General features: G+C 36.0%; 1 pseudogene; it reads left to right on the top strand.

Moving 5' to 3' along the window:
• On the top strand, positions 253–3,453 carry LOC100521150 (annotated as a pseudogene).

The raw sequence follows: 26,625 nt of genomic DNA, 5'->3' as shown, positions 1-26,625 counted from the left end.
AGTAGTTACTCCAATTTGAGAATGGTAAAATGGGCAAAATATACATGTTTGCAGGTATAGAAATATATAATTATATAATAATACTGCTAGAAAACATATTTGAGTTCAAATTCAAATTTTAATACAGGTATTTCATTGAAAGTCTTTATAGCATTTGGGCATCCAGTCTCTGACTATGATGGAGGAATTCACCTCCTTCACAGTTATTTTATTTGAGAGAAAATCTAACTATAAAGAAAATAATTTTACAATATGAAGGAATACACATCAAACCCACAATACTGGTTATCTTTGGCAAGAGGCAAGGTAAGGGAAGAAATTCAGTACATTATATAAAAGGAAATTTTATTTTACCTCTATTGTTTAATCTCCTAAAGTTACTGCTTTTATGTATTACATATCCAATTACAATAGATTTGAATAGTTTTTCTTTTCCTTGGGTTAGTCAAAATTATTTTCCAGTTATTTCCTGTGGTTTGTATCTTAAAAAAAATACAAAGTAAGTATATAGCCATCTGAAAATCATAACTTTAAAGGTAGATGAAAACAGTTTTATCTCCCCTTGATAATCTTTCCAGAAGAAATATTTTATTTCATTTAATAATTCTTCACATTCAGTATAACAAACATTTGTTGAATAGGAATAAGATATTGTTTTGTGGAGATGGACATAGAAACAAAAAGTTATAATAAACATTCTAAGATCCGTTACAGAAATCTGTCAAAAGACCATATTCAAAGACCAAGGCAGTCACCCCTCTGGGAGAATCAGAAATGACTTCATCAAAAGGGTGACATTTTCAAAAGTTGGCAAACTGAGACAAAAACTATGGAAATAGAGGAGAAATAAAACAGACTCAAAACATGGTTCTAAGATAGAACTGGAATAATTTTGCGATTGATTAAACAGAGAAGACTGAAAAGAAGAAAAAGGTACAAAGTGGTGGATGATACCAAGATTAGTATGTCAACCAGCTTGGACAGAAGATTTTAACTAATTACATGTCGAATTGGAAGAAACATTTACATGATACAAATCCAAAGGAAGTACAATAAAAATCTCCCTTGGTTCTCATTTCCATAGGCAAGGGGAATGTTTTTACATTTAGTATAAAAATTTTATTAAGGTTAACGGGTATAGAAACAGAACAAATCACACAGTTTGACAAGTGAGAAATACATGCATCTATGAAATCATCACAATCAAGTTAAACATAAAAATCACCCCCCAAAATTTCCTTGGACCACTTGATATTCTCCCCTTCTTCCCTTCCCTGCGCATTCCCAGTCTCCATCAATCCCAGTTCTGTTTTCTATAACTATGGATTAATATTCCTTTTAAGTAATTTTGTGTACACTGGATCATACAAATGACATACAATGAATGTTATTGGATCCATTCTTCATATTTTCTTCTTTCAGAATCATATTTTTGTTGTATGAATATATCACAATTTCTTTGTCTATTAACTTTTTATAGGCATTGGATTGTTTATAAGTTTGGACATTATAAATATAGATTCCATGAATATTTCTGTATTTGTTTTTATATGGACATTTGCCTTCTTTTCTTTTTTTTTTTTTTTGTCTTTTTGCTATTTCTTTGGGCCGCTCCTGTGGCATATGGTGGCATATGGAGGTTCCTAGGCTAGGGGTCGAATCGGAGCTGCAGCCGCCAGCCTACACCAGAGCCACAGCAACGCGGATCCGAGCACGTCTGCAACCTACACCACAGCTCACAGCAACGCTGGATCGTTAACCCACTGAGCAAGGGCAGGGACCGAACCCGCAACCTCATGGTTCCTAGTCGGATTCGTTAACCACTGCGCCATGACGGGAACTCCTGCCTTCTTTTCTCATGTGTAAATACCAAGGAATAGAATGGTTGAGTGTCATGGTAGACGTATATATAATTTATGTAGGAAGTGTCAATATATTTTTTAAATTGGTTATACCACATTACATCCTTATCAGCAGCCTCTAAAGTTTCATTTGTCTCATTTCTTTGCTAACACTTGATAATCTTTTAAATTTTAGTCAGTTTAATAGATATTTAGTGGTGTCTCATTTCAATCTGTATTTGCATTTTCCTGATGACTAATGATATTGAGTAACTCTCCATTTTCTTATGTGCCAACTGTATTTCCTTAGTGAATTTTCTCTGTATGTCTTATGCCCATGTGCTATTGAATTGTGTACATTTGTTACTGAGATTTTAGAGTCTTGTTTCCATTAAAAAAAATTCTAGACCCAAAGCCCTGACCAGATATATAGTTTAAAAATATTTTCTCTAAGACTTTGGCTTGATTTTAATTCTCTTAAGTGTCTTTTGAAGAGCAGATGTTCTCAATTTTGATGAAGTGTCATTTATTAATTTTAATTAGGTCTTTCTTTTTGTGTCATATATATCATTGCCTAACTAAACTTTTCTCCTTTTTTTTCTAGAAGTTTTATAGTTTTTGTTCTTGAATTTAAGTTTATTATACATCATAAGATAATTTTTGTAAATCATTCAAAAAAATGGACTGAAATTCACTTTTTATTTTTAATATGGGCTTCCAAATAATTACAGCAATGTTTATCAGAAAGAGTATCCTTTCTGTACTGAATGGCTTTTGAAACTTTGTTGAAAAAAAATTGACTTTGCACTCTTGGGAAGAGTCTCCTTTTGCATCCGCATGTATCAATGCAACCTCTGTTACCAAGATGTTGCAACTGCTGTGCTTTCTGCCTGAGGCCCTGGGCACCACCTTCCTTGGCCTCAGTGTGATGGCTCCCTCCCTGGTAGCTCCAGTAGCTGCTGCAGTCTGGCCCACCCTTAGGGGATCATTGCAGCTGCCAGGCCTCCTGTGGCCCTATGCTGCGGATGTGGTGGGCTGCACACCAAAGAGGACACAGCTTTAACTGAATTCCTCAAGAATGAGAATAAGGAAGAAAAGAAGATAAAGAAGTATAAACCTCTTCCCAAGATGACTGGATGTTGGGAGATGGACAGAAGCCAAATTAGTGTGGAAAATTGCTAGAGAAAAGATCATTGTCACTTTCAACATTGATAGTAGCATCCCAACCCCATATGATTGTGGGGAAGAGCCCTCTGAAAGGCAGAAGTTTGAAGAACAGGAGCCAGAATTGATGTCCGTTCCAAATTTCATGGTTTAGTTTTAAAGAATGGTGGCAAGAAGTCCCTTGTGCTGGACTGTCACTATCCAGAAGATAAGATTGGACAAAAGAGGAGCACAGTGATGTTTGCTCTATCAATAAATAACACAAATTACACACTCAAATTACAAATTTCATTATTTGGGGCTTATAGGACCACCTGATGGATTTCCTTGTCAACAGAGGTATGGACAACACTTTTGCAGATGAGTTGGTGGAGCTCAGCATAATCCTGGAGCACCAGGAATAGTTACTTTTCTTGAGTACCAGAAAGTTTTCTTCAAAAGCCAGTAGACAACAAGGTGCCAAACATTTTAATTTCATGGTGAGATTTGGCCAGAACTAAACCTACTCTAAAGCTGGACCCACATGCTTTGAAATGGTTTTCATCTTTATTTCATGGAAATTAATTCCATTTTATTCCTTATTTCTGTTGTTTCTTATTTACTATTCATTTATTCTCTACAAACTTATTATTTCTAGATTTTTGTATAACATAATGATGGACAGTAAAATCTCCAAAATGATAAAATTTGGCCTCATTTGTGTGGGATTATTTCAGGATTCTTCATTTTTTTCCTGGATTCATTTGTCTCTCTTGATGTAATATTGTACTGCCTTATCTACATAAGCTTTAAAATAATCTTGAAATCAGGTAATATAAGGCTTCCATTTTTTTCTTTGTCAATTTTTTTTTGCTACTCCAAGTCTTTTGCATTTCTTTTTTTTTTATTATTCTTTTGTTATTTCCCTAATACATTTTTTTCCTACTGTACAGCATGGTGACCCAGTTACACATAAATGTACACATTTTATTTTCTCACATTATCATGCTCCATCATAACTGACTAGACATAGTTCCCAGTGCTACACACCAGGATCTCATTGCTAATACATTCCAAAGACAATAGTTTTCATGCATTAACACCAAACTCCCAATGCAACCCACTCCCTCCCCCTTCCCCTTGGCAACCACAACACTTCTCTCCAAGTCCATGATTTTCCTTTCTGTGGAAAGTTTCATTTTTGCCATATATTAGGTTCCAGATATAAGTAATATCATATTGTATTTGTCTTTCTCTTTCTGACTTACTTCACTCAGTATGAGAGTCTCTAGTTCCATCTATGTTGCTGCAAATGGCATTATTTCATTCTTTTTTTATGGCTGAATACTATTCCATTGTGTATATGTACCACATCTTCTTAACGCATTCATCTGTCGATGGACATTTGGGTTGTTTCCATGTCTTGGCTATTGCGAATAGAGCTGCAATGAACATGCAGGTGCATGTGTCTGTTTCAAGGAAAGTTTTGTCCAGATATATGCCCAAGAGTGGGATTGCTGGGTCATAATGGTAGTTCTATGTATAGTTTTCTAAGGTACCTCCATACTATTCTCCATAGCAGTCGTACCAGCTTATATTCTCACCAACAATACAAAAAGAAATGGGAGAAAACAGTGCAGAATGGGAGAAAATCATTTCAAATGACACAACTGGCAAGGGCTTAATCTCTAGAATATATGATTGACTTATACAACTCAACAGCAAAAAAGCCAACAACCCAATTGAAAAATGGGCAAAAGACCTGAATAAACATTTTTCCAAGGAAGATGTACAGATGGCCAACAAGCACAAGAAAAAATGCTCAACATCACTGATTATTAGAGAAATGCAAATCAAAACTACCATGAGATACCACCTCACACCACTCAGAATGACCATCATTAATAAGTCTGCAAATAACAAATGCTGGAGGGGGTGTGGAGAACAAGGTCTTTTCTAAATGCATTTTGGGATTTGCTTTCCAAATATTTGAAAAGTATCTGCTGGAATTTTGATTGGAATGGCACTGGAGCTATAGATCAATATAAGGAAAATGACATCTTGAAAACATTGATGGAGTTCCCATTATAGCTCAGTGGTAAGAAACCTCAGTGTTAAGGATCCCCTAGTACCCATGAGGATGCAGTTTTGATCCCTGGCCTCAGTCAGTGTGTTAAGGATCTGGCGTTGCCAAGAGCTATGGTGAAGGTTGCAGATGCAGCTCGGATCTTGCATTGTTGTGGCTGTGGAGTAGGCCAGCTGCTACAGCTCTAATTCGACCTCTAGCCAGGAAACTTCCATATGCCACAGGTACAGCCCTAAAAAGACAAAAAACAAAAACAAAAACAAACCTTTGAATTTCCCAAAAGATGAACAAATTTTTCTCTCTGTTCTCCACTTATTTACATGTTCTTCAGTTTATTTCTGTGATATTTTATATTTTCAATGTACAGATTCTATCATTTTTTTCTGATTTATCACTAAATATTAGGTATTATTTTAATATTTGACTTACCACTTTTAGTTACTATTAGTGGAAGGGTTAGCCTGCATTAGCTTGTCCTCTGTGGCCAGAAGAAGTCGTATGGTCACTCATTGTTTATTCATCTTATTTAACGTCTCAGCAATATCTTACTTAATTGATCATGTCTTCATTCTTGAAACCATCTATTTTTTTGGCTTTTATATCATCATAGTCTGCCTTTATTCTCTTATTCTTCCTTCTCAAACTGCTTTACTTGTCCTTACTACTCTGACTTCAAAATATAATGTCATAGAGCTTACCCATATTTCTTGCATTTTTCTACTACATTTTCTCATTTCGAATTCTCAATGGCATTAAATCTCATCTATTTGCTGACATCTGATAAATCTGTATCTCTAGATCTGACCTCTCTAATGATCTTAATTGGTAGTGAGTACATTAATATTTAATGATCTGTTTAAAAGCTATGTTTGAATACCCAAAATATACCTTAAATTTAACATATGCCTCCCCTACATTTCTCACTCAATTTAAGTAAATTATATCACACTTTACTTCATTTCCTAATCCCTATGACCAAGGGTCATTCCTGACTCTTCTCTGTAACCTCATGTTTAATTTCTCACTCACTCTGTTTGACTCATGCTCAGATTATATTCTAGATCCATTCAACTTTTTTTTTTTCATTTCCATTGACGCAATATTGGTCAAAGCCACAATTATTTCACCAGGATTACTCAATTAATTTCTCTGTGTCAGCTCTTGGCCTCTCACTGTCTTTTTGTTTGTTTGTTTGTTTCCTGCAAAGAAACTGGGATGGTCTGTTAAAAATGCAAAGTTTATCCAAAATAATATAATTTCCTTACTTAAGGTTGTCCAAAAACTTCCAATTGCATTTGGAATAAAGTACATTTCAATTTTGTGACCTGTAAAATCCTAAAATGATCTTACTCCACACAGTCATTGCAACCTCTTTATTCTATCACTTGCTATTTGTTTGACTTGGGTGTTAATCCTCCTCCTTATGTGTTAGATCTGATATTTTATCTTCCTTAAAACATTATCTCCTGATTTTCCTATATTTTGACTCTTCTTTTAAATTCTGAGCTCAAATGCCATATCCTCAGTGGGCATTCCCAATACTACTCCTTCTAATTGATATACTTTGGATTTATTTCTACTTGAAATTATCTTGTTTATTTATTTGTTAATCTTCTGTTACAACCTATTGAAATATAAGCTCTAGAAGAAAACGGTCTTTTTTTGTCTGATTAACTATTATATTTCCAGTACTTAGAATAGGGCATTGTAATAAATATTTATTAAATGGATGAATGAAAATAAAACTTGTGAATAAATCAGTCCTCTTGATATTTTTTTCAGAAGGCCTACTATGAAATCATATTTTTCACAATGGACTGTGTAAGATTTCTTAGATCATCCTTCTGTAACTTTAAACATTACCTCATTGATTTTGGTTGAAGGGACTCTAGCTATTTCAGACTAGCACTCTAACAAATCTTTGCAGCTTTAGATATATAATCTTATTATTTTTTATTCTCAATGAATTTATTACATTTATAGTTGTACAATGATCATCACAATCCAATTTTATAGGATATCCATCCCACAACCCCAACAAAACTATCTCCTTTGGAAACCATAAATTTTTAAAAGTCTCTGAGTCAGGATCTGTTCTGCAAAGAAGTTCATTCTGTCCTCTTTTCAGATTCTACATGTCAGTGAAAGCATTTGATGTTGGTGTCTAATTGACTGACTGGCTTCACTTAGCATGATAATTTCTAGGTCCATCCATACTGCTAAGAATGCCAGTATTTTGTTTCTTTTAATGGCTGAGTAATATTCCATTGTGTATATGTACCACTTCTTCTTTGACTGCTCCACTGTCAATGGACATTTAGGTTGTTTCCATGTCTTGGCTATTGCAAATAGTGCTGCAATGAACATTGGAGAACATGTGTCTTTTCGAACCATGATTTTCTCTGGATAGATGCCCAGGAGTGGGATTGCTGGATCAAATGGGAGTTCTATGTTTAGTTTTCTGAGGAATCTCCATACGGTTTTCCACAGAAGTTACACCAATTTATAATCCCATCAACAGTGTACTAGGATTCCTTTTTCTCCACACCCTCTCCAGCACTTATTGTTTGTAGAATTTTTGATAATGGCCATTCTGGCTGGTGTAAGGAGGTACCTCAGAGTGGTTTTGATTTGCATTTCTGTAATAATGAGTGATGTTGAACATCTTTGTATGCATTTTTTGGCCATCTCTCTGTCTTATTTGGAGAATTTTCTGTTAAGATCTTCTGCCCATTTTTGGATGGGGTTGTTTGTTTTTTTGGTATTGAGTGGTAGGAGGTGTTTATAAATTTTGGAGATTAATCCCTTGTCAGTTGCTTCTCTTGCAAATATTTTTCTCCCATTCTGTGGGTTGTCTTTTCTTTTTGTTTAAGGTTTCCTTTGCTGTACAGAAACTTTTAAGTTTAATTAAGTCCCACTTTATTTTTGTTTTTACTGTCATTACTCTAAGAGGTGGATCTGAGAAGATGTTGCTGTGGTTTATTTAGGAGAGTGTTTGGCATATGATTTCCTCTAAGAGTTTTATACTATCCCATCTTGTATATAGGTCTTTAATCCATTTTGAGCTTATTTTTGTGTATGGTGTTAGGAAGTGTTCTAATTTCATTCTTTTGCGTGGGGCTATCCAGTTTTCCCAGCACCACTTATTGAATGTGCTGTCTTTTCTCCATTGTATCTTCTTGCCTCCTTTGTCATGGATGAGTTGGTTGTAGGTGCGTGGGTTTAATTCTGGGCTTTCTATCCTGTTCCACTGATCTACATTTCTGTCTTTGTGCCAGTACCATGTGGTTTTGATGATTGTTGCTTTGTAGTATAGTCTGAAGTTGGGGAGCCTGATGCCTCCAGCTCCATTTTTCTTTTTCAGGATGTCTTTGGCTATTCTGGGTCTTTTGTGGTTCCAAACAAACTTTACAATATTTTGTTCGAGTTCTGTGAAAAATGTCCTTGGTAATTTGATAGGGATTGCATTGAATCTGTAGATTGCCTTGGGTAGTAGAGTCATTTTGATAATATTAAGTTTTCCAATCAAAGAGCATGGTGTGTCTTTCCATCTATTTATGTCATCTTTGATTTCTTTCATCAATGGCTTGTAGTTTTCAGATTATAGGTCTTTTGTCTCTTTAGGTAGGTTTACTCCTAGGTATTTTATTCTTTTGGATGAGATGGTAAATGAGATTGCTTCCCTAATTTCTCTTTCTGATCTTTCATTGTTAGTGTATAAAAATGCTGTTGATTTGTGTGTATTATTTTGTATCTTGAGACTTTGCCAAATTCATTAACAGTTTTCTGGTAGAGTCTTTAGGATTCTCTAGATATAGAATCATATCATCTGCAGATAGTGATAGTTTTACTTCTTTCTTTGCAATTTGGATTCTTTTTATTTCTTTTACTTCTTTGATTGCTGTGGCTAGGACTTCCAGAACTATATTGTATAGTAGTGGTGAGAGTGGACATCCTTGTCTTGTACCTCCTGATCTCAGTGGGAATTCTTTCAGGTTTTCACCATTGAAAATAATGTTAACTGTGGGTTTGTCATATATGGCTTTTATTATGTTGAGTTAGGTTCCCTCTATGCCCACTTTCAGAAGGATTTTTCTGCATTTAATGAGAGGATCATATGGTTTTTATTCTTGTTTGCTAATGTAGTGTTTCACACTGCCTGATTTGCCGATATTGAAGAATCCTTGCATCCCTGGGATTAAATCCCACTTGATCATGATGTACAATCCTTTTAATGTATTGTTGGATGTGGTTTGCTAGTATTTTATTGAGGATTTTTGCATTGATGTTCATCTGTGAAATTGGCCTGTAGTTTTCTTTTTTTGTGGTATCTTTGTCTGGTTTTGGTATCTGGGTGATGGTGGCCTCATAGAATGAGTTTGGGAGTGTTCCTTCCTCTGGAACTTTTTGAAATATTTTCAGAAGGAGAGGTGTTAGCTCTTCTCTAAATGTTTGAGAGAATTCGCCTCTAAAACCATCTGGTCCTGGACTTTAGTTTGTTGGAAGTTGTTTAATCACAGTTTCAATTTTAGTTCTTGAGATTGGTCCATTCATCTTTTCTATTTCATCTTGGTTTAGTCTTGGAAGATTGTACTTTTCTGAGAATTTGTCCATTTCATCTAGGTTTTCCATTTTATTGGCATATAGTTGCAAATAGTAGTCTCTTATGATTCTTTGTATTTCTGCGATGTCCACTGTTACTTCTTTTTCATTTCTTATTTTATTGATTTGAGTCTTTCCTTTTTTTTTTTTTTTTCTTGATAAGTCTGGCTAAGGGTTCATCAATTTTGTTGATCTTTTCAAAGAACCAGCTTTTAGATCTTTTCTATGGTTTTCTTTGTTTCTATTTCATTGATTTCTGCTCTGATCTTTATGATTTCTGACCTTGTGCTAACTTTGCATCTTGTCTCTTCTCTCTCTAGCTGGTTTAGATGTAAAGGTAACTTGTTTATTTGAGCTTTTTCTTCTTTCCTGAGTTGGGCTTGTATTGCTATAAACTTTCCTCTTAGAATGGCTTTTGCTGAATCCCATAGGTTTTGTAATGTCATATCTTCGTTATCATTTGCTTCTAGGTATTTTTTAATTTCCTCTTTGGTTTCTTCAGTGATCCATTGTTTGTTTAGTAGCATGTTGATTAGTCTCCACGTGTTTGTGTTTTTTGCAGTTTTTTCTTGTTGTCGATTTCCAGTCATATATTGTTGTGGTCAGAAAATATGCTTGATATGATTTCAATTTTCTTAAAGTTACTGAGGTTGGATTTGTAGCCCAGGATATGATCAATCTTAGAGAATGTTCCATGTGCACTTGAGAAGAATGTGTATTCTGTTGCTTTTGGATGGAATGTCCTATAAATATCTATTAAGTCCATCTGGTCTAATGCTTCATTCAGGGCCTCTGTTTCCTTATTGATTTTCTGTCTGGATGATCTGTCCATTGATGTAAGTGGGGTGTTAAAGCCCCCACTGTGATTGTGTTATTGTTGATTTGTCCTTTTAAGGTTGTTAGCAGTTGCCTTATATATTGTGGTGAACCTATGTTGGGTGCATAGATATTTAAAATTGTTATATCATCTTCTTGGATTGATCCTTTGATCATTATGTAATGTCCCTCTTTGTCCCTTAAAATATTCTTTATTTTAAGGTCTATTTTGTCTGATATGAGTAATGCTACTCCAGCTTTCTTTTGATTCCCATTTGCATGGAACATTTTCTTCCATTCTCTTACTTTCAATTTGTATGTGTCCCTAGAAGTGAGGTGAGTCTCTTAAAGACAGAATATATATGGGTCTTGTTTTTGCATCCATTCAGCCACTCCATGTCTTTTGGTTGTGGTGTTTAGTCCTTTAACATTTAAGGTCGGTATTGATATGTTCTTATTGCCATTTTATTAATTGCTTTGCATTTGTTTTGCTGCTCTGTTTTCTTCTCTTCTTCTCTTATTCCCCCTTCTTCTGGTTTGATGACTATCTTTAGTGTTGTATTTGAGTTGATTTTTCTTTGCTGTAGGCGTCCTGATGGGAGGGGCTGATGCCTGCCCACTTGTAGGTGGAACTGATTCTTATCCTTCTGATTGGTGGGGATTTGTTTCTGGGTGAGATTAGAGGTAGCTGTGTGCCTGAGGGGTCTTTAGGTGGCTCATTTACTGATGGGTGGGGCTGTGATCCCACCTGTATGGTTGTTTGCCCTGGGGCTTCTCAGCACTGATGGGTTGGGCCAGATTTTCCCAAAATAGGTAGCTCCAGAGTAAGGCATGCTGCTGAATATTCCCAAGAGATTTGCTTCCAATGTCCTTCTCCCACAACAAGCCACATTCACCCCTGTTTTCTCAGGATGTCTTCCAAGAATTGCAGTCAGGTTTGCCCCAGATTCCTATGGAGATTTTGCTTTGCCCTGGGACCCAGTGCATGTGAAAATCTGTGTATGCCTTTTAAGAATAGGGTCTCTGTTTTCCCCAGTCCTGTGGAGTTCCTGGGCACAAGCCCCACTGGCCATCAATGCCAGATGCTCTGGTGGCTCTTTCTCCCAGTGCCAGATCCCCACACATGGGAAATTAATGTGGGGCTCAGAACTCTCACTCCTGTATGTGAGTCTCTGTGAAGCAGTTACTATCCAGTCTGTGGGGCTTCCCACCTGGGAGGTATGGGGTTGCTTTTACATGTAATCACCCCTCCTACCTCTTGATTTGGGCTTCTCTTTGTATTCTGGAATAGGATATCTTTTTGAAAGTTTCCAGTCCATTTGGTTGAAAATCGCTCAGCATTTGGTTGTGAATTTTGTTTTTTTTAGGAGAGAATTTGAACTCCAGTCCTTCTATTCTGCCATCTTAATCCCATCCTAGATATATAATTTATATTAAAAATAAATATATGATATGAGCTTCAGTTTTCTCATCCAGGAATTGATTCAGTGGTACCCGATAGAATAAGAAAACTACAGTGCTATAGTTGAAGCATTATTCAGGGTTATAGAGAGCTGTTAACCAATACTTAAATAATAATGTAAGAGTACTATCACTCAGTTAGTATTTATTACTTTATTTCCAAATGTATCATGATACATTTTTTCCTGTTTCTTTCTTTTTTATATATATAATGATTTTTATTTTTTCAAATAGCCAGATTGAAACAACCCAAATGCTTATCAACAAATAATTGGATTAGGGAGATGTGGTATATATACACAATGGAATACTACTCAGCCATAAAATGAACAAAATAATGTCATTTGCAGCAGCATGGATGGAACTAGAGACTCACATACTGAGTGAAATAAGTCAGAAAGATACTTTTCTTTGTTGAGAATAATACATTACCTTAGCAGTGTTTTACTGGTCAATAACATTAAAAATTTACCATGGAAAGAACATTATATTTCTGCAGATTAATTTCCTCCCAGGAAACTCATACTGATTTTAAATAAGCCTCACTTTTTATCCTATAAGGTCATTGCCTATTACATTAATAATTTGTTATCAAATTTACTAAAAACATCACACAAGTTTCTAGAATATGCCATTTTGGAAATGGAATCGTGTATCTGTCTTTGGTCATAAATCACTTTCATTTACATTGTTTTCCAAGAATAATGATGGTGGGCATGAAATTATACCTTTAAATTCTTTCATTATTTGGAAACACAATTTGTCAAGATGAAATGCATACATTTATCTGAAACAAACAGATGATGTCTTATGAGTTCTCAACTACTTTGCACTAAAATACTTTCTTTCTGATGTTTATTCTTTTCATTCCTGTTAAAAAAGCTAGGCTGTAATATTTCATGTATCTTCAAAGTGAAAATACCAGCATGGATGTTATACAGATTTTTTTTTTTTTTAAGGCTATACAGGTCTAATTTTGAACTTTGTTTTAAATTAGATTTAAGGTTTCTTTGAAGGCAGAGAATTTGAAGAAATGGGATACATTAAAGACAAACATACTTCATATATGAATTATCTGAAACTTTAAGCATCCCAAGACAATTATGAAAGATGTTGAGAGCAGTGAGATAGGATAAGCTATTTTTTTATAAGTAGTTGTGAAATCAGAGAAGACACATTAAGAACATATAGAGAATAATGCTGAGGAATTAATATTGATTCATTGATCAGGAGATACATTAAGTTGGTAAGAATAATCAAGACTGAATTATCTAAATAAAAGTTTTTCAAATTAAAAATTTTCTTTGAACTTTGTAAAATGTTCTCATAAACAAGGGTTTTAAACTATTAATAGGGAGTTACTTTTGTGGCTCAGTGGGTTAAGAACCCAACCAGTATCCATGAGGATGTGAGTTCAATCCCTGGCATTGCTTAGGGGGTTAAGTATCTGGCCTTGCCACTAGCTACATTGTAGGTCATATATGCAGCTCAGATCTGGTTTGCTGTGGCTGTGGAATAGGCCTGCAGCTGCAGCTCCAATTCAACCCTTAGCACAGGGACTTCCATATGCCACAGGTGTGGCCCTAAAAAGGGAAAAAAAATCATGGGAAATTGGTATTGACAAAGAAATAAAATGCATATGAGCAAATCAGTTAACAGTGACTATAACCCTCACCTCCAAAGTCCAATGACTCTAGATAGAACCAAATTGTCATTGACTAACACAAGAAAACAACTAAATGTTTTCTCTTGAAATAATCTTATGCTTTATATTCTTTTTGACTATTCATTTGCTAGAAATTATCCAATATTCTGAAATATTTTCTTTGGTCATTTAGGTACTACCATTATGATAATTCCTGCTTTGCTTATGAACAAGATTCATTCATTAAGAATAGAGTGTACACTAAAATTAACATGTATAAAAATGAACTCTGGAAGGGTAGACTCAAACATGATAAATGCATATAAATTTTCTAATAAAAGTTCCTCAGAAATATTTGTTTGTCAGAATTTATTACGTATTGTATTTTGAGAAGTGCTTTTCTACTCCCTCTGTTTTACAACACACACAAAAGAAATTTAGGCAAAGTTCTAAGAATTATTCTATTATTTATTTATAAAAATTTTCATGCTTATATACAAGTGAATTTGTATTCACTCAAAATATACATAAAATAAAACTGATAAACAAATCATAGATTATAAAAAATGTGGAGAGAGGAAGGCAAATATGCTAAAAAATGTAGTTGAAGATTCAGATAAGTTATTGTCTCCTGGAAGTCTTAATGGAACATCAGTCCAATCAGAGTCAGTTCTCACACAATGATGAAATATCAAAATTTTAAAACAATTGGATGTCTAGTATAAGATTGGTCTTATGTCAACCAAGATAAATGTATATGTATTTCCTACAAAAATCCCTATTGCAAAGATGAAAAGGATTTTTTGTTCAGAAAAATTTTCATCGATTGTGTATACTGATTAATTTATGAGATAATTACCCTTTTACTTTTGCCATGGTTGAAAGAGTATTAATTTTCCTATGCTTATTAAGCCTTGCTGAAATGTCTCACTCTACCTACTGACCCTTGAGTTGCCACTTAATGGAAAGGTTGACAAGGCTAATTCAAACAGAAGCAGAAGAAAAACTTCATTCATTCAACATTGAGAATTCAATCTGGAGCTTGAGAGAATAATTTGACAAAGTCCTTGGAAAGAATGCTCTGTTAATATTTGAAAAAATAAAATAAATAAAAACGAATGTGGTCCTGAATTTTCCATTTCTGTTTATAACAGAGATCTGGAGAATGACATACAAGCTAAAACGAAAGCTTATACTATGACCATCAGCATTCTAATGGTTTTCTAAACTGCCACATTGTGATGGATTTTTATTATAAAGTAAATAATAAATGTGATCAATAGGAAAAATAAGAAAAATCAGAAGTCACAAAAGAGTTAGCTCATTTTGCATGTTAATATTTTTCACTGGTATAGCATTTATTTACATAAAAATTTTCAGTGTTGTTCAGCTTACAAAAAGCCTCGGATGGCGTCTCCAGTTAAACCACAACTGTGACCAGTCTCTCTAAAGAGGCACAGATCCAAGCAATCATTAAAAAGTCACTTTCCTTTGGCAAGGAATTTTTTCAGGTTTTATTTTCTATTCTTTATTTTGAATCATTTTGCCATAATCTAGACCCTGTGTCAATGAGAAGATATGGAATTTTTAGGTAAAGGAGCACAGGATCTGGTACAGACTGCCTTTGAGGTGCCAGATTTTATTCCAGGTACTGAGCTAAAACAGGCAGAATTCTAAAAATGATCTATAAGATTCCTTGAACAATGTCTGACACATGATAAGTGGAATGAAGGTATAAATAGAATTAATATTCTTGCTTTAATCTGCTGTTGTGATTTTCATGACTTGGCTTTGTATTAAGGTTATTCCTCTCTTCCTAGGCTATTGGGATGATCCTTTTGGATCAAGACATTACCTCAACTTCTGCTCAAAAATTTATTTTCTCTGTTGCTTTCCATTTATTAGCATAAAATTATCCCTGAACTCAATTCAGCATTTCCTTTAACATCACCCAGTATAGACACAGACCATTGCTTACACTTCAATGGTAAATCTCAATGCAACTGGCCAAATCAAGACAGGAAAATATGAAGAATAATGGTGGGAAAATGGCAAGAACAGAAGTCTATTGCCTCTAGAGAGCTGTATAGGGCATTAAAACTCAGGATGAGAGGACTGGAAATTGGAAATTTGAGTAGATCTAAGGATATGCAAGGTCATAGACAGAGGAAAATAATTATTAGCAAGAAATGGATCATAGTGGGAGAAAGTGTGGTTGATATTGAAATTAGCCAGAATGTAAAAATATACAGAATGAGGAATGTAAGCAAGCAAATGTGTATCCAATGCCCAGGGACCAGATAGTGTCCTTTATCTGGACATGTTCTGCCTACAGACTCCTGTTCCCCAATTCCTAATTGAAATGTCATTTGTATAGAAAGCACTTTATAAAATTTAACATTTCTATTTCCAGGTGAAATTTGAAGTCTTTATTGGGATAAAATAAATTCATTTTAACTTTGTAGAAGTTTTATTTTTTTGAAGCCAATAAAAATAGCACAACTACACCTCTTCTTAGAATAGTATATTGTTTACATTTTTAGATGAGCCTGATACTTTATCTTAAAGAATTATCCTGTTGTTTAGGAAAGTTTTGAGTTAAATAAGGTAAAGCTACATAAGGAGGACATTAATTTTGGTAAAATAAAAACTTCTCTAAGACAGTTTTCAGTTTCTTCAAGATTCATTGACTAGTCCGTGAAGAAAGATTACTGTAATACCTGAAAAAACTCCCATTTTTTCATTTTAGGACAGATTCTCTAATTCTCTCAAATGGGACATGAAAAGTTACTGAACACCGTTTCCTCATTTTCACACCCTTCTTTCTTTCTGGGTAAAAATTCTCTTTCTGCTGAAAGCATCATTTATTTTATTCCATTAAATTTGGATCTTTATTTTGACTTTAGTTTTTATTTCATTCCTTGGTGCTATATTAATTAAAATATATTACAGAGTGTGCTATAAATGTAAAATATGTAATCGGTAATGTAAATAAAATTGTTTTGTGTAATCTATGGATGCTACAGTGAAAATAGAGCTTTTGATTTTATATTCAAAATGATTCAGAATTGACTTACCCATTATGAGCCCCTGTGTTTGCATTTGCTTGAAGGCTGAGTATTGCCTGGCCTGGCTTTTTAAGAGTCAAGATGTCTTATTAAATTTCCAGCTCTAATCTTTACTATTTGTGTCATTTTGACCAATTGATCTACTCTTCCATGATCTCAATTTTTCATCTGTACATTGGGGATGAGAATAATGCTTTCCTTATAGGAATTTGTGTAAGCCTTAAATGAGATATTCTATGCTTAAAGTGTGTCATATTTCTAGCTTTTACTAAGAAAAAAAATGGAATGCCCCACTTCATTGTAAAGTGGGGCATTCCAGTAACTGTCTTAATATGTTTTAAGGAGTCTGTATTGTGGAATGTCTAAACAACAGCACTTGGATAATATTAGCATATGAACTCTCCTTTTTAAACTGATCCTTTATGCATGCAAATACACATCTGTTGCTTTTAATTTTTTTTTTTTTTTTTGTCTTTTCTAGGGCTGCACCTGTGGCATATGGAGGCTCTCAGGCTAGGGGTCGAATCAGAGCTGTAGGGCTGCTGGCCTATGCCAGAGCCACAGCAACGCAGGATCCAAGCCATGTCTGCGACCTACACCAGAGCTCATGGCAATGCTGAATCCCTAACCCACTGAGCAAGGCCAGGGATCGAACCTGCAACCTCATGGTTCCTGGTCAGATTCGTTAACCACTGTGCCATGGCGGGAACTCCACATATGCTGCTCTTAAACTGCACCATGACAAAATTGATCCAACAGTGCATCCTTAGTGACATTCTATGATGGAAAACACATGGACATGAAGTAGCCTTCTTTGATTTGTTTTATTATAAATAAAAACATAAATTTGTTATTTTTAGTGCACATTTACTGAAAACAATGACAGAAAGTTCTATTTCTACAGTTATTGCCCATTATTATGTTTTCTTTTAACTCATGTAAAACAGTATTACTCATGGCATAGGACCATATCCAGTAGTTGCTCTCCTACCACCTTTATGATTCCCACCCTAAATCTTCTAAATTGTTGCAGGTAATTGCTTCAGAAGTAATGTTAGATGCTGGTGCTATGTGCAGTCCACCACTGGGAACTTGTTCCCTCAGTGGTAGGGTCCTCATGCAGTCTTGTCACTAGAAGATTTAGGAGGCCATATAGCCAGACTGCTCATTGCCTTAGGAGCTGAAAATCTTATTTTTGGAGATATGAACATTGTCAATCACTTTTTAAAATTATAGTTGATTTACAATGTTTCTTCAATTTGTGTTGTACAGCAAAGAGACCCAATAAAACAGAGTTACAGTAGGGTCTCATTGCATATCCATTCCAAATATAACAGTTTGCATCCAAAAACCCCAAACTGCAGGTCTCTCCCACTCCCTTCCCCAACCCCCATAGCACATGCTCTCCTTGGCCATGATCTGTTTCTCTTTTATAGATAGGATCATCTGTGCCATATTTTAGATTCCACAAATAAGTGATATTATACAATATTTGTCTCTTTCTTCCTGGCTTACTTCACTTAGTATGAGAATCTCTAGTTCCATCCATGTTGCTGCAAATGGGATTAGTTTGTCTTTTTATGGCTGAATACTATTCCATTGTGTATATATGCCGTATCTTCTTAATCCATTCATCTCTTGTTGGGCATTTAAATTTTTCCTTGTCTTGACTATTGCGAATAGTGCTGCGATGAACATAGGATTGCATGTATCTTTTTTTTTTTTTGGTCTTTTTGCCATTTCTTGGGCCGCTCCTGTGGCATATGGAGGTTCCCAGGCTAGGGGTCTAATCGGAACTGTAGCCACCGGCCTACGCCAAAGCCACAGCAACGCAGGATCCAAGTTGCGTCTGCAACCTACACCACAGCTCACAGCAACGCCGGATCGTTAACCCACTGAGCAAGGGCAGGGATCGAACCCGTAATCTCATGGTTCCTAGTCGGATTCGTTAACCACTGCGCCACGACGGGAACTCTGCATGTATCTTTTTGAATGAGTGTTTTATCCAAATATATGCTCAGGATTGGGATTGCTGGATCATGTGGCAGTTCTATATTTACTTTTCTGAGGTACCTCCATACTGTTTTCTGTAGTGGGTGTACCAACTTACATTCCCACCAAGAGTAAAGGAGGGTACTCTTTTCTCCACACCCTCTCCAGCTTTTGTTATCTGTTAATTGGTTAATGATGATCATTCTCACTGGTGTGAAGTGACACTTCATTGTAGTTTTGAGTTGCATTTTTCTAATAATTAGTGAAGTTGAGCATTTTTTTTCATGTGCCTGTTGGCTATCCTTGTCTGAATTCTTGTTCAGGTAGATTAACTATCTCCTCTTCATTTAGTTGTTTTTGGCTTGTTTCTTTGTCTGAAAGCTATTTCTTTGTGATCTCATAATGTCTAGCTCTCTATGTTTATTGTCCCCTTGATGACAAGTATGTAGATACAGCAGCTGGTGTCTCATCTTTGACTTTTCAGGGTGGTAGTGGCTCAAATGTACCTAGAGCATGTGATGGGATCTGTAGTATTATGCTACCTCCCCTGAAGTCAGGTAGCTATTAGGAATGTAGACAGTGTTGGTGTTGGCAGTGGTTCATGGTTCACAGGATTGGTCTTTTTGCCAGCGGTGAGGTCAGGACTGGCTCCTGTGATCCCCTCCTTATTCCATATAGCTCATAGGATAGTTTTCTGTAATTAGCAACCTCAGCAGTTGATCCTACAGTCTCTCCCTTTGTCAGGCTCTCTGTAGCTGGGGTGGCAGGCACCTTCCTGTGGTCACTCCTTTTGTTTGGCTTTTCTATGGGATATTCTCTATAGCCCCAGAGGCAGGGGATGCTCCAAATGTTGCTAAAAGCATTTCTCTGTAGCTGTAAGGCCAGCACCATTCCAGTGTTCCCTCCCACTACTGGGCTGATGGCAGAGTTCTCCCTGTGGCTGTTGCAAAGTAAAAATGCACACCAGTGGGCCTTTCTGGGCTGCTTTGGCTAGGTGTGCAACATACATTACTTCTGTGGTCCCCTGCTTGATTTTTGAAAGGGATCACAGAGCATGTGCTATTCCTGAGATCACTCTGCCAATCCACTGGGCTCTTTGTTTTTCCCAGGCTTTGTGCATTGTTTCCAGGTTCATTTTGCGCCTTCACTGGTCCTTTTGCAGATTTTCACTTTCCCACTAGGCCTCTTGAGACTCCCAGGATCATTTGAGCTGTTTCCAAGTTCACTTTCTCTGTCCCTTTTGCAGATTATGGCTATTTATCCACACACCAGGCCTTTTGTGACTCCCAGGACATTTTGCATTTCTGAAATAGCTTTACCAGTTCAATGGGCTTTTCACAGATCTCCATTTACCCAGAAGGCCCAGGACTCCCAGGATCTTTGCCAATTTCTGAGGTAACTTTCTCCTCTTCCTGGGGAATTCATGGCTCTCTGTCCACTCAGGAGGCCCCTTGCAGAGTCCTGGAATGTCTGAGCTGTTTCCCAAATCACTCTCTATCCCATAGGCAAGTTGCAGCTCTTTGCCAACCCCAAAGACCCCTTGTAATCTCCCAGGGTCTTTCACTCTTTCTGAGATGACTTCCTCTGCCCTCTATGTAGATCTCAGCTCTGTGCCTGCCCAGAAGCCCCCTTGCTGAATCCTGCCACTCCGTGCTGCTTCAGAAATAACTCTTTCCACCTCCTAGGTAAATTGAGGCTCTCCATCAGCCAAGGTGGATGCTTGTAGAGTTCCAGTCAGTCCACACTGTTTCTAAAATCACCTTCTGTCCCCTGGGCAAATTGTAGCTCTGCATCATCCCAGAAGTCCTCTTGCAGATTCCCAGGATATTTCCGTTTCCAAGGTAAATTTTTCCACCCACTAGGGAAATCTATGCTCTCTGCCCACCCAGGAGGCCCCTTGCAGAATCATGCTACTCTGCACTGTTTCTGGAACAACTTTCCTCACCCCCTAGGTAAATTGCAGTTCTATACCTACCAGAAGGCCCTTTATGGACTCCCCAGGATCCAGGATCATTGATGCTATTTCTGAAATAATTTTCTCCATCCCCTATGCAAATTGAGGCTCTCTGTCTGCTCTGGGGACCCTTTGCAGAATACCACCCATCTGTGCTGTGTCCAAAATCACCTCTGTTCCCTAGGGAGATATGGGCTCTCTACCCACACTGGGCCATCTGCAATTCCCTGAGGCTTCTGCACTGTTACAGCAATTGCTTCAGTGTTCCCCCACCCAGCTGCTGGCTGGCGATGCACAGACTCTGGTATTCCTGAGATCCCTCCACCTGCTCCATGGGTTTCCTTCACTTGGTCCACTTCCTCTACAGTGTTAAAGGCTGTGGGCTACTTCACAACTATTGCTAAGAAGCCACTGCTCAAGAGTAGATACATCCTGGAGCTGGGGCAGTCGGGGTCTTACAGCCTGATAGCACTCACAGGGGGTAGGGCTATGGTGGTAGATTCTGCCCCTTCCCTCCAGCACCCCCTAACAATGGCACCTAGCCTCCAAGCCTGACCAGATTCCTCAGCTTACAGCTTAAAATGTGGTCACACTAGCCTCCAGTCCCTTCAGTCTGACTCTGTGCTACCAATCCTAGTTTTTCTCTATGTAGCCAGAACTGGAGTTTCAGCTCCTGGCCCCTGGACACTCCAGTTTATGGTTGGGAAGTGCAGGGTGGTGACAGTGACCATTTATAAAGGACAATTTCCATTTTAACTGCTTTATACAGAATTCTGTGTTCCCCACCAATACCCCAAAGTTCTTCCTCTGTGTCAGCTGGTCTCCTCCCTGGTGTAGGGGACTTCCCAGGGTATGGTTTTTTTTTTTTTTTCCTTTTCCTTTTCCAACTCCCTCCCAGAAGTGCAGGTCCTGACATACTTTGTTTCTCCTTTTCTCTCCTTTTTTTCCCCTTCTTTCTTTTTTCTCACCCAGTTTCATGAAGGTTTTCTTCCTCTATCAGAACCCTAGGGTCCTTTGTCAGCATTGAGCAAATTTTCTGGGAAAAAAATGGAGATGGATTTTTGATGAATCTGTGGGAGTAGGTGAGCCTCACATCCTACTCCTTCACCAACACATTTCTGACTTCTGCCAATCACTCCTGATTAGTTTGGAGGGATTGAACCATTTTTTTTCTGAAGCTAATGAAAAGGGTAGACTCAGAACCTCTATTTTAAATGGGTGCCCATCTTCACAGTGTGTAGCAGGGGGAATAAATAACATTTACCCTATTTAAATGCTGACTGTTATAATTCAAGTATAGTACTCTATACTGCAAACATTTATCATTTCTTCTGGCACACACTTCAAAATCCAATTGTAAATGAATACTTTGGTGTCTCTCCTACAACTTTAAAGCCAATTAAAATTTTTGAATTCCAGTATTCAAACAAAACCTGGAAATACAAAATTCAGCTCTACTTTTAACAAAAGGATTATAAAAATGGGGTTTATAAATCTGCTAAGTGGTCTTAAAACCATAGCCTAGAAGAGCTTTACAAAGTTCCTCTTGAGAGTATATCAGATGATCGAGAAGAGCCTATGGTCAAACAAATTATGTGATTTCACAAGCAAAATATTATTAACTTTCCTAAGGTATGCCCAGCTTGTTACACTCACATGCATATATAATTAAGTATCATGTGTGAAATAATAGGCCATGAGGCCTTAATCATTTATGTACCACTTACTCTTTCTAACTGCCACTAGGGTTCTAGCTAATAGGTTTGGATTAGTTGATTATAAGAAAAGGAAAGTATTATTAATTAAAAAGGCACTATAGCATGATCATTAATAATTGGTTAACTCTGAGGGTTTTAGTGTCAGCAAAACTAGTGATTGGAGTCCCTATTAGTAACTGTATCACCTTCGGTAAATTACTTAACATCTCTGAGCTTTAAATGTTGTCACTTATAAACTGAGAATAATACCTTTGTATGGGGTTATTGCAAAGTTTAAATAATATTAAATGGTAAAAACTCAGTGAATGTTTAAAATTATAGTAGAATTTGGAACCATGCAAATTCTGTTCCACTAAAATTATATTAAGAAAATAAAGGGAGCTCCTTGTGGCACAGTGGGTTGGGTTGCTGCTGTGCTGTGGTTCAGTCACTATTCTGAAAACTTCTACATGCCTTGGGATTGGAAAAAAAAAAAAGGTATTGTAAATGGTTGTTTATAGGAGTAAAATAGATCTGGATTCCCTGATTTCTAGGAATATTGAAAACTTGAATTTCCAAGCAGGAAAGGGAAATGTATATTTGATAAAAGAGGTTCAGTTCTGAATATCTTCAATAATGACATTAAAATCTGATCTAGAAGAATCAGAATGGATATATATTCTGTGTGTATTTTATTCTTGCAGAGGAAAACATATTTCTTAACTCAGTATACTGAAAAAGTTTAGAACCAACTGTCAACTTTATAGAAATGAACAGTCTCTTAAAATTGTTTCCCACTAAAAGGAACCAGGGTTCATTAGAGTCTTGGCACATAAAATGTACAAGATAAACCTGGATTACTTTGTAATGATCAGAAAATGAGGCTATAATAGACTGCTATGATTGCACTAAAAAGATTTAAGAGAACTAAGGAAGCTTACACTGGTCAAAAATGGGAAAAATAGAGCACTAAGTATAGTATGCCTAAAAGAGAAAACATATCAGATATACTAAAACCTGTGAGATCATAATGATATTAAATGTGAAATTGGGTAGTAGTGATTTCATTTATTTTAAAATTGCCAAGTAAGTTAAAGTATCAAGCACTTTTCTTGACTTTCTATATGAATGTTTCCATTGGAAACCAAAGAGTAGATGTGATTAGTAGTAGATGGAAGTATTTTAAGCTAATAAAGGAAGAAGAATTGATGGAACTAGAATGTCACCATATCACGGCCCTAATGAATGAATGGATCCAGACATCTATTATCAATGACTGCCAATATAATAAAAAGAGAAATAACAAGACATATAATTTCTGATAAAGGGACATGATACTGTCTATGCAATAACCTTGCCTAAATTAATTCAGTGAGTAAATAAAACTTGAATTGGATTGAGTTTTAGATCCAATTTACAGGGAATAAAAAGATTCCAGTTGAACACAACCAAGCGGACATTGGGATGTATCAAATAAGACACAAATTATGGGAAACAAAAGATGGACAACCTGGTTTCTTCAACAAATAAATGACAAAGAGAAATGGAAGGATGGAGAAAGGGGAGAGGAGACACTTGAAGACTAAGGAGATTTAAGAGATTCATCAACCAATCAAAATAAACAGAATTTATTTGATTTTAAACAACAAATTATGAATAAAACTTGTCACTTATGTGACAATTGGAAATTTTAACAGTAAATATTATTAGGGTGATATTAAGAGATGTATGAATAATTTATATGTGATAATGTTACTGTGGTTGTTATATTAAAATAGTAATTATTGGAGTTCACCTTGTGGCTCAGTGGTAACAAACCTGACTAATGTCCATGGAGATGTGGGTTTGATCCCTGGCTCTCTTAATGGGTTAAGAATCTGGAGTTGCCTTGAGCTGTGGTATAAGTCACAGATGCAATTGTATCCTGTGTTGCTCTGGCTGTAGCACAGGCCAGAGGCTACAGCTCAGATTCAGCCCCTTGCCTGAGAACATCTATATGCTGCAGGTGTGACCCTAAAAAGAAAAAAAATAATAACTTTTGAAATTCCTGTGACATATTTTCACAGGAAAATAAAATGATAAAAACCATAGACTTTCTATAGAAATTTATTTGGCATGTATTTTTCTCACTGAAATTTATTTTTTAAATAATAAAAAAATACTAAGCTTTCTTTTTTAATGAAGTATCATCAATTTGCAATGTGTTTTTTTCAGGTGTATAGCACGGTAATTTAGTTACATGTACATACATATATATATTCTTTTTCAAATTCTTTTCATTATAGGTTATTATAAAATTTTGTGTATAGTTCCCTGTGCTATACAGTAGGCCCTTGTTGGTTATTTGTTTTATATGTAGGAATGAGTATATGTTAATCCCAAACTCTTTCCCCTTTCTGCTTTGGTAATCATAAGTTTATTTTCAAAATTTTGAGTCTTGAGAGTTCCCATCATGGCACAGTGGAGATGACTCCAACTAGTATCTATGAGGATGTGGGTTTGATCCCGGCCTTGCTCAGGTGGGTTGGGGATCTGACATTGCTGTGAACTGTGGTGTTGGTCATAGATGAAGCTGAGATACCATGTTGCTGTGGCTGTGGTGTAGGCCAGCAGCTGTAGCTCCAATTCGACCCCTCGCTTAGGAATTTCCACATGCCATAGGTGTGGCCCTAAAAATAAAAATAAAAAATAAATAAAATAAAATATTTTAGTCTTTTTCCATTTTGCAAATAAGTTCACTTGTATTATTTTTTTTATTAAGAGTCCACATATAAGTTATATAATATTTGTCTTTCTCTCTCTGTCTTATTTCACTTAATATAATAATTTCTAGGTCCATCCATGTTGCTGCAATGGTATTATTTCATTTTTTTCATTATAGCAGAGTAGTATTTCATTGTGTGTATATGTACCATCTCTTTATCCAATCCTATGTGGATGGACATTTATGTTGCTTCCGTTTCTTGGCTAATGCAAACAGTGCTGCAATGAACATTGTGGTTTTCTCTAGATATAAGTCCAGGAGTGGGACTGCTAATTCTTATGGTAGTTCCATTTTTAGTTTTTTTCAGGAACCTCCATACTGTTCTCCACAGTGATTGCACATTTCTATGAACAGTGTAAGAGGGTTACTTTTTCTCTACACCCTCTCAAACATTCATTATTTTTGATGTTTTGATGATGACAATTTAACTGGTGTGAGATTTGATTTGCATTTCTCAAATAATTAATTATGTTGAGCAGTTTTTCATGTGCCTTTTGGCCATCTATGTTTCTTTTTTTTGAGAAATGTCTATTTAGATTTTTTGCCCTTTTTAATTTTTTTTTGATATTGAGCTATATGAATCATTCATATATTTTGGAGATTAATTCCTTTTCAGCTGCTTTGTTTGCAAATATTTTCCCCCATTCTGTGGGTTGTCTTTTCATTTTGTTTAAGTTTAAGTGAGGTACCATTTATTGATTTTTGTTTTTATTTCCATTAGTTTATTGCTGTGATTTATGTCAAAGAGTTCTATGCCTATGTTTTCTGCTAGTAGTTTTACAATAATTGGTCTTGCATTTAGGCCTTTAATCCATTTTGAGTTTATTTTTGTGAATGGTGTTAGAGAGTGTTCTAATTTCATTCTTTTATATGTAGCTGTCCAGCTTTCCAAGGACCAGTTATTGAAAAGACTGTCTTTTCTTCATTGTATATTTTTTGCCTTCATTGTCAGAGATTAATTGACTATATATATGTGTGGATTTATTTCTGGGCTTTCTATCCTGTTCCATTTATTTTTATGTCTATATTTGTGTCAGTACTATACTGTTTTGTTTACTGTAGCTTTGTAGTATCATTTGAAGTCAGGGACTCTGATTCCTTACTAAGCTTTTTCAAAATGTGGAACTAGCTTTCAAATCATGTGGCTATCATTTAAACAACAGTTTGACATTTTTCCTTGAGCATTTCCTCAACTATACTCTGAGCTCCCCAAGGACAGGCTGTAGTTCATTTGTTCTCTATCCTGAGTGCCTAGAATAATGCTGGCAATAGCAGATTAAAAGAAAAATTTATTTGAACTGATAATGAACTCAATTATATATTAGTTATATTATCACAGAGACTAAAGATTCTACCATATGAGTGAAGTACATACTGATTTTTTCATAAGTCAAAAGGATTTGCAGAAGGGACTTGCAAAGGGATTTACATCATCCATTTCACTTTGAATACTCCTTCTATATATAGGATTTATACTCTCTTTTTTCAATAGTCCAACACAGCAAGTTTGGACCCCACTACTCAATTATCCACAGAGACCAGATGTTTTATTTAGA

This window comes from Sus scrofa, chromosome 12 (genome assembly GCF_000003025.6).
Source record: "Sus scrofa isolate TJ Tabasco breed Duroc chromosome 12, Sscrofa11.1, whole genome shotgun sequence".
Lineage (NCBI taxonomy): Eukaryota > Metazoa > Chordata > Mammalia > Artiodactyla > Suidae > Sus > Sus scrofa.
Note: the sequence above shows the minus strand (reverse complement) of the source record. Positions and strands in the feature narration are given on the sequence as shown.